Source organism: Equus caballus, chromosome 5 (genome assembly GCF_041296265.1).
Source record: "Equus caballus isolate H_3958 breed thoroughbred chromosome 5, TB-T2T, whole genome shotgun sequence".
Classification (NCBI taxonomy): Eukaryota; Metazoa; Chordata; class Mammalia; order Perissodactyla; family Equidae; genus Equus; species Equus caballus.
In genome coordinates, this window is record NC_091688.1 from 81864881 (window position 1) to 81874307 (window position 9427).

The 9427-nt window shown below is 38.7% G+C and overlaps 1 pseudogene; it reads right to left on the reverse strand.

The window, feature by feature from the left end:
- Window positions 1-286: 286 nt before the first annotated feature.
- Window positions 287-9124, reverse strand: LOC138924188 (pre-mRNA-processing-splicing factor 8 pseudogene; annotated as a pseudogene).
- Between the last annotated feature and the right edge of the window lie 303 nt (window positions 9125-9427).

The window sequence follows — 9427 nt, forward strand, 5'->3', positions numbered from 1 at the left end:
GTGAAGGCTGGGGTGGCGGTGGCAATTTCTTAAAATAAGACAACGATGGAGTTTGCTGCATTGATTGACTCTTCCTTTCATGAATGATTTCCCTGTAGCGTGTGATGCTGTTTGATAGCATGTTACCTACAGTAGAACTTCTTTCAGAATTGGAGTCAATCCTCTCAAACCCTGCTGCTGCTTGATCAACTGAGTTTATGTCATATTCTAAATCCTTTGTTGTCATTTCAACAATCTTCACAGCATCTTCACCAGCAGTAGATTCCATCTTAAGAATCCATTTTCTTTACTCATCCATAAGAAGCAACTCCTCATCCGTTAAAGTTTTATCATGAGATTGCAGCATTTCAGTCACATCTTCAGTCTCCACTGCTAATTCTAGCTCTCTTGCTATTTCCACCACCTCTGCAGTTGCTTCCTCCACTGAAGTCTTGAACCCCTCAAAGTTATCCATGAGGGTTAGAACAAACTCCCGTTAATGTTGATATTTTGACCTCTTCCCACAAATCACGAATGTTCTTGATGGCATCTACAATGGTGAATCCTTTCCAGAAAATTTTCAGTTTACTTTGTCCAGATCCATCAGAGGAATTACTATCTATGGCAGCTATAACCTTGTGAAATATTTTTCTTAAATAATAAGATTTGAAAGTTGAAATTACTCATTATCTGTGGACTGCAGAATGAATGTTGTGTTAGCAGGCATGAAAACAACATCAATCTCATTGTGCATCTCCATCAGAGCTCTTGGGTGACCAGGTGCATTGTCAATGAGCAGTAATATTTTGAAAGGAATCTTTTTTTTCTGAGCTATAGGTCTCCACGGTGGGCTTAAAATATCCAGTAAACCACATTGTGAACAGATGTGCTGTCATCCAGGCTTTGTTGTTTAACGTATAGAGCACAGGCAGAGCAGATTTAACATAATTCTTAAGGGCCCCAGGATTTTCAGAAGGTAAATGAGCGTTGGCTTCAACTAAAAGTCACCAACTGCATTAGCTCCTAACAAGAGAGCCAGGGTGTCCTTTGAAGCATTGAAGCCAGGCATTGACTGCTCCTCTTGAGCTATGAAAGTCCTAGATGGCATCTTCTTCCAATAGAAGGCTGTTTTGTCTACACTGAAAATCTGTTGTTTGGTGTAGCCACCTTCATGAATTATCTTAGCTGGATCTTCTGGAGAACTTGCTGCAGCTTCTACATCAGCACTTGCTGCTTCATCTTGACTGTCGTGTTATGGAGACGGCTTCTTTTCTTAAACCTCGTGAACCAACCTCTGTTAGCTTCAGACTTTTCTTCTGCAGCTTCCTCACCTCTCTCAGCCTTCATAGAATTGAAGAGAGTTAGGGCCTTCCTCTGGATTAGGCTTTGGTTCAAGGGAATGTTGTGGCTGGTTTGATCTTCTGTCCAGACCACTAAAACTTTCTCCATATCAGCAATAAGGCTATTTCACTTTCTTATCATTCTTGTGTTCAGTGGAGTAGCACTTTTGACTTCCTTCGAGAACTTTTCCTTTGCATGCACAGCTTGGCTATTCAAGGCAAGAGGCTTAACTTTGGGCCTATCTTGGCTTTCAACATGCCTTCCTCACTAAGCCTAATCATTTCTATCTTTTGATTTACAGTGAGAGATGTGCAACTCTTCCTTTCACTTGAACACCTAGAGGCCATTGTAGGGTTTTTAATTGGCCTAATTTCAATATTGTTGTTTCTCAGGGAACAGGGAGGCCTGAGGAGATGGAGAGAGGTGGGGGAACGGCCAGTCGGTGGAGCAGTCAGAATACACACAAGTTTATTGCTTATGTTTGTCATCTTACGTCGGTGCAATTCATGACTCCCCAAAACAATTACAATAATAGTATCAAAGATCACTGATCACAGATCACCATAACAAATATGGTAGTAATGAAAAGTTTGAAATATTGTGAGAATTACCAAAATGTGACACAGAGACACAAAGTGAGCAAATGCTGTTGGAAAAATGGCACCAATAGATTTGATCAATGCAACAATTTGTAAAAAGTATAATATCAGCAAAGTGCAATAAAGCAAAACACAGTAAAACAAGGTATGCCTGTTATCTTTTTAATGAATTAATGTTACATAAATGTTAATATTACAAACAAGTGGTTACAGTTCAATTGTGGTCAAAAAGAAGAAGATGGGGAGAGGTGGAGAAAAAATGAGAAGGGGGAGGAAGAGAAAGAAAAAGGAGGAGGAGGAGAAAAAGAAGAAAAATGATCTGTATTCTTCAGAAGGAAGGTGAGAAGGACAGCCATCTACGTCCCTCTTTTATGATGGCATTTCAATGCAGTTGAAGCTCACACAGAGCTTAGTTTCTAAAATCTGTTACGCAAAATTATAACATTTCTAATTTCTCTTTGTACACTATACATGGTCTGGGGTTCACTAGCTCTTAATAAGTTCTAAATAGTTTCCCTCTCAGTGTTGGAAAAGATTACTGTTATTGTTGTTTCAGAAGAGCATCAAGTGAATTTTGTGGTTTTCCTTTAGGAGCCAAATTACGTGAAGTAAATATGTTTTTAATTTTGTGTTTGTTAAACACCTATAGTTGAACCCACATAAGTTAAACGCCTATGTGATGTCATTCAACCATACTTTATTGGTATAGGCAAGCTGGAATTCTAATCTAGCATACTGATAATTTCAACATTTACATGTTGTTGTTAATTGGGTGATCTGATCTTTCTCAGGAATATGAAATGTTAGTTCCAGAAGGGATTACAAACACATGGTATGTGCAATAAATATTTGCTGAGAGGAGAAAAAGATTCAGATGGGATCTTAGATATTATTAAGTCCAGTGGCTTTTGAGCATTTTTATTGCAATGCACAGTAAGAAATATATTTTATATTATATCTCACTAAACAAACACACACACACACACACAGAGTACACCACTGAAACAAAAGTTATACAAAAGAGTACTTACCCTTACTACATACAATTAACTCTGATGGTTTCTATTCTAATCTATTCTACCCTCAGTTTTAAAAATTGCTAGTTGTTACCCACTAGGTTAATCTCATGACCCTCAAAAAGGCCATAAAACATAGTTTGAGAAACACTCATCTACTCCACCCCTCAGATTTCATAATGAGGTAATTGAGCTTCGAACGGGACTAGAGAGAATTATTTTGAAACGTAGTATGTGTTCATGTGTCTAGAATAAACGAACATGAAGCTAGTTTTAAATGTACCTTGTCATTGGCATCTCCTTATATATTTTATCTTTACTCCTTCTCCTCAAACACCCACAGCCCATCATTTGTCAGGTATGTCACTCTGTCTAAAGAGATCAGATTAATCCAGTGGAATTTATTCCGAATAAGCTACATCGAGCAGTAGCTAATATCTTCTCCTTGTTTGCAAATCAATCTCTTGATGACTTTTCAAATTTTTTCTAGGTATTAAAGTTAAATCTACATAGCTATCTTTTTTTTAATGTTGTCATAAAACAACCAGCTACACAAAGCAGTCCCTGGATCTGTGAGTTTGCACATTTATTTCATTACCTAAGCTAGAATTGAAAAATGCTTTGATGTCCAAACAAAAGTTTGTGTTTGCGTTCTCTGATGAAGCCCATAACATATTGGCAAAACATCAGTTAAAAGAAAAAAAAAAACCTAAACTCCGTTTTTATATATTTATTTTTTACTTCCCACATGCATCTTTCCAGATCTGTGTCTAGATGGTTAGATTAACGGTTCACCACTCTTTCTAAAGAGTATCCAAAATACATTGCTCTATGCTTAGCTTCTGAGATGATTTTTAGTTTAAATCCATATGTGAATCGAAATAACTCACCAGTGGATTCCTTTTTTGTTACTGTTCTCATTAACATGATTATTATCAGCTATTATACTGCTATTTTTAATCAAATATGGATTAATTCTTTGCTTTCCAACTGCTTCGAAGAGTACAGAGCAAACGTGTAGTTTGTCACAGAGAAGGGAGGGAAATGTTCGCTGTTTGGAGACCTGCATGGCACGCAGGGTCCATTGATCCAGGGAAAAGGCATATCGCTGTTCCTCGACACTCTTGCACCAGAAGGAATGGCCACATCTAAAGGAAACAGTTCATGACTTGAAGAACTTTCAGTACTTGGCTCCCAAGGTAGGTCTTTTTTGAGGACAGGTACTGTTTTAGCATTTCTGTATCTTGTAAGATAACACATGCATAGTTATGTGCTTTCCACATAGTAGATGCTCAATAAATGTGTATTTAATTTTGCGACAACCTCAGAATACAGCCCAGAATTTAATATTTATTCTTTCCTAATCTCTTCGAGTCTCTTTTTCTACATCTATGTATCTCTAAACAATATTTTTTTGCTTTGAGTTGTATGGACTTTTATGAAAATGGCACTGGTATAATGCAGCCTGATTTTGTCACTCAAGTATGTTTGACAATTTATGCACGCAGCTAGAGTTCATCCATTTCGAATGCTGTATAATATTCCAGTTTATGGCTATACCACAAGTAATTTAATCATCCTCTGTGAGCTCACCCTCTACGAGCTGTATGAATGCCCTTTAAATATCTCCTGCTGCACATATGCCAGAAGTTCTCTCGGATGGTGCTTCCCAGTCTTCTCATCATGGCACTGTCAGACTGCACTGGCCTGACCTCACTTGAGACTAGTTTAAGGACTGCAGCTACTCTGGCCCCACTCAACAACCCCAACAGCACATCTGTGGCTTCTTAAGTCTACCACCACACACGGGCTAAAACCTCTACTGTAGAGTATATTTTGTCTAGGTAAAGGATCGCCAGGTCTTAGGGTATGAGAACGTTTGATTTTACAATATAGTTTTCCAAAGCTGTCATGCCAATTTTAGTCTGAATAGCAAAATATATCCATTGTGCCACATCTCACTAATGGTTGATATTATTAAAATTAAAATCACTAAAATTAAACTTCTTTAAAATATCCCTTCTATTTTAAATCCAAAAAAACAAAAATTTTGTCAAAAAAATAAATTAAAATAAGCTTATTAATTTTTGCCAGTTTAGTGTTATATCTGATCATGTTCTTAATTTGTATTACTAATGATTTTCAGCATTTTTTATATAATATTTGCCTTATGTGTTCCTTCTTTGTAATATGCCTTCAAATATTTTATCCGTTTTTAATTTGGTTGACTTTTTTCCTTGCTGACTCGTAAGAGTTCTTTATGTATTCAGGATGTTAATACTTTGTTGGTTATATGTGTCTTAGCCAGCTTGGGCTGTCATAACAAAATACCATAAACTGGCTAAAACAACAGAAAATTATTTCTCCCAGTTCTGGAGGCTGGCAGTCTGAGGTCAGGGGCCAGCACAGTCAGGTTCTGGTGAGAGCTGGCTTCCTGGGTTGCAGACAGTCACCTTCTCACCGTGTCCTCATGTGGCAGAGCAAGAGCACTTCTGCTGTGTTTTCAAGTATGGTAATTGTCTCAAGGAAAAGCACTTCTGTGGTTGTTGGAGTTGCCAGCTCAACTAGCCATTTCATCATAGAACAACATTTTAACTTTAAAAAACTAGACAAACCATGGGTACTCAGCATTGAATATTTAGCAGATCCTTTTTTCAAAGATGAATGAAATGAGCCTGAAAGTATTTATTACCAATGTTAAAATTTAAGCTTCCAAGTAAGGTTAGAATTTAGTATTGTATCTGTCACTGTGAGCTTGACAGCTTCCTGATACTTAAAGGCTGTTCTAATCAGATCAGTGGTGATATTAACAAGTATATTATTTTCATATAATATAATAAAAGATGTCAACATTTAGAAGATCTCTGTAATTCAGCGTACCCATAGTTTCCAGATTATCAATACATGATATATAAAATCATGCATGGGTAAAAGATCCATTCAAAGTGCAAGTCATGCCAATGGATCTTAATGTAACAGACCATGGAAGATTCATTGATGTGGTTTCAGATTCCACATTGCAACTAACCTTTAAAAGATTAGCACTAGTGGAGATTTGGCATAGCATCAAAGAAAAATTTTCACAATTATATAAAAAGGCTGTTAAAATGCTCTCCTTTTCTCAGTACATGTCTGTGTGAGGCCAGATAGCTTCACATACTTCAACGAAACGTATCATAGCAGATTGAATGCAGAAGCAGATATGAGATTCCAGCTCTCTTCTGTTAAGTCAGAAATTAAAGAGATTTGCAATAATGTAAAACAATTCCATGCTTCTCACTAAATTCCTTAGCTTAGGAAAATATTTTATATTAAAATGAAAGGTTAATATATAATGGGTTTATTATTATTTTTTAATTAACAAATATCTCAAAAATGTAATTTCTTATTCTGTAAATATTGGCAGTTATAACTCACATAAATAAAAACTTTTTGAGGCCCTTGGTAATTTTTAAGAGTATTACATGGTCCTACGATTTAAATGTTTGAGAATAATTGGTTCCTATTTATACAAAATTTATTATTATACTTCATTCAGGATTACAAGTCACAAGGAGGTCAACAACACAACAACAAGCACAAAATAAAGGAAAAAAGGGCCAAGTGGCTGAACGTCACCAGCCTGTCTGCAGGGGTAAAAGGCTGCAGCCCTTGGGGCATCTGAAGCAGGGGGCGGTGAGGAAAGAACGAGGCATAGAGGTCCTCTCGGTCTGCAGAGTAGATCTCACTCTCCTGCAGGAGGGCAAAGTTGAGGAAGTGGCATATGTGCAGCAGGAGGTCTGTGCACCTCGGGGTAGAAGTCTGTGGGGTTTGCCAGCTGCAGCTCATACTTCAGGCTGGGATCATGCTGGATACCCATAAAGTTGTAGTTCCATGAGAACGGGACAGGGACCGTAAAGTAGACGAGGAAATGGTCTAACAAAAGCATCCGGATCCTCTTGTAGTGTGAGAGTAGGTAGCCCTTGGGGTTATTGCCCTCACCTGTGTTCTGGTGGCCCCCTTCATAGCCACTCAGGGTCAGCTTGTAGGCTATCAATGTACAGGAGCCTAGTGTGAAGATGCAGGTGATGATAATGGTCTTCTCACCATCCCAAGATGGGTTTTCAGCCATGATCTTGGTATGAGTGGGCAGATCTTGGGGTGATAACTGGAGAGACTCATTGGGCTGAGGGTGGATCCAACTTAAGGGTTCCATCTCCTTGAGGTCCTTATGCTGGGGCAGCTGGCTAGGCAGGTGCATGGTCTGGTGAGTGCCCCACTGTGGTACCATCACATTGCAGTGAATTGCCTTCACCTGGGTGTTGCCTGGTGGGCTCACCCTGTACATGTATCTTACTATTTGGGCCCAAAGATCAGATATGCAGATGAACTTCTTAAGCACTTTCTTGGGAAGGATATAGGTATAACCAGTATCCTTGATGTCATCAGATGAAACATAGATGAGAGTCGTCCTTAGGTGTAGGTTGGCCTCTTCAGAGACAGAGTTCTCTGTTTCCTGCCCTGAGATCCAAGGACTATATGTCTGTTTCTAATGGTGCCTGAGGCATTTTCTCATCCAGTGTACCGACGGTAGGCCTAAGCAAATGATCACCTATTAGGAGCAATTATTGCTCTTTCAAAAACTACACCGCACGATTTACTCCTCAATTTACTCCACAATTTCACCCTCACAATTTACTATCATCTTTATCTGCTTTGCCTCATTTTCCAAATCACTAACAAAGTCAAATGAATAAACAAATAAGGACTTACTACTGACTTTGAAACACATCTATAAAAAGCCTTCCTTTCCCCCTCCCAGTCAGATTTTCATTTATAAACGCTGACTGACATTTTGTTATGAGACAGACTGTGTGCTGGAAGCTTTCAGATACATTGTCTTACTGAGTCTTCACATCAACTCTTTGAAGATGTTTTGTTTTTCATATGTGTAACTGGGGCTCAGAGAAATAAATAAACTACGTAAGGTCACAGAGCCAATAAATGGTAGGCTCAGGATTTGAACTCAGTTTTTCTAGCTCCAAATCTAGCTCTTATTCCATCGTACAATCTGTACATATTAATTCCTGTTGTTTATTTTTAGCTTAGCTTCTTCAAATAGCCATATCTAAATCCTAGTTGAATTTGTTTTTTATCTACAATATGCCATCTATTGTCTTAGCTATGATACATAAGAATTTTTAATCACTTATCCTATTCTAAATGGAAGCGAATGAGCTTAGTTTAGGTTGTCTGGTTTTTCATCTTTTTAATCTTTCATTATTTTTTTAACAAAGTCTATTTATTTAACACTCTGCTTATCTGGTGAGGTAGAATTTTAGAAGCGATTTCAGCTGCTTCTCTGCCCACAGATGAAAACATCGAATAATTTGGGGACAGATTTTCAGCATTGTGAGAGGCTTCACTTGAGTGGGCCCCTCTTGTTAAGAAGTGGGAGGGAGGAGTAAAGATTTATCACCACAGGGAAAAGCCCATCGTAGAACCCTAGAGTGACTTGAAAAAGATGGCACCTTCTGGGATCCTTTAGTATAAAGAGTTCTGGGAATGGAGTTGACCAATTTTTATAGGGAGATCTGGGCTCTCCGGTTCTCTAAGATTCAAGGTAATGGGTAGCTCTCATATTGGACGTAGTGCCCTGTCCAAGGTCCACTGATGGCAGAGTTCTCCAAAGACCCCCCCCAAAAAAACCTGCCATTGAGTCCAGGGGGGCCTGGCTGGTGACTTAAAGTCAACACAGACACCTAAGGGTTGGGTTGGAGAATTGGTTCCAGCGCACCCTGTCCCCTTGTCTGGAAAGCCCTCTGGATCCAGCCACCCTGGAACGCTGTTGGAGTTTGAAGAAAAAAATGGCGAAGCAAATGAAGTTGAATTAAAAAGCTGCGATTTTGATTTCCCAGGAAAGGCATGCATGCCCCACTGCAGCCCTGCAAATGCAGGACCAGTCTTCAACAGCGACCTCTTGTGGCTGAGATGTGGAATAGTTCTGTCATTCTTCAGACAGTTCAACCTCCCACAGTTCCTGGACGATTCAGCAAGGGGTGGACCTCAAAAGTAAAATACTGAACTTCCTGAAGATAAATGCACATGGGATTTCAAGCAATTGATTGAAAAGTTAAAATGGATTTGTTATTGTACCCTAAGCTTGGAAAACGGTATTTCATGCAGGCACTGACTGTATTCTTGCTTCATTTTCATAGCTGCTTCTTAATGAGTCTCTTTGCCCCTCTTCTCTCCCTCTCTTTTCCAATTCTTTCTGCACACTTCTACAGAGTTAATCTTTCTAAACATCACTTTTACCCCAAAAGTCTGCAATGGCTTCTTATTGCCTACAAAACAGAATCTGCACTCTTTACCCTGTCATTCAACGTGCTCAACAGTCTGACCTCTAAGCCCTGAAGGGATGTGGGAAGGAATAAATATTTGTTATCTATTACATGAGATACTTTATATATGTTTGTCTCATTTAATTTCCTCTTCAACTTTACTTTCCAC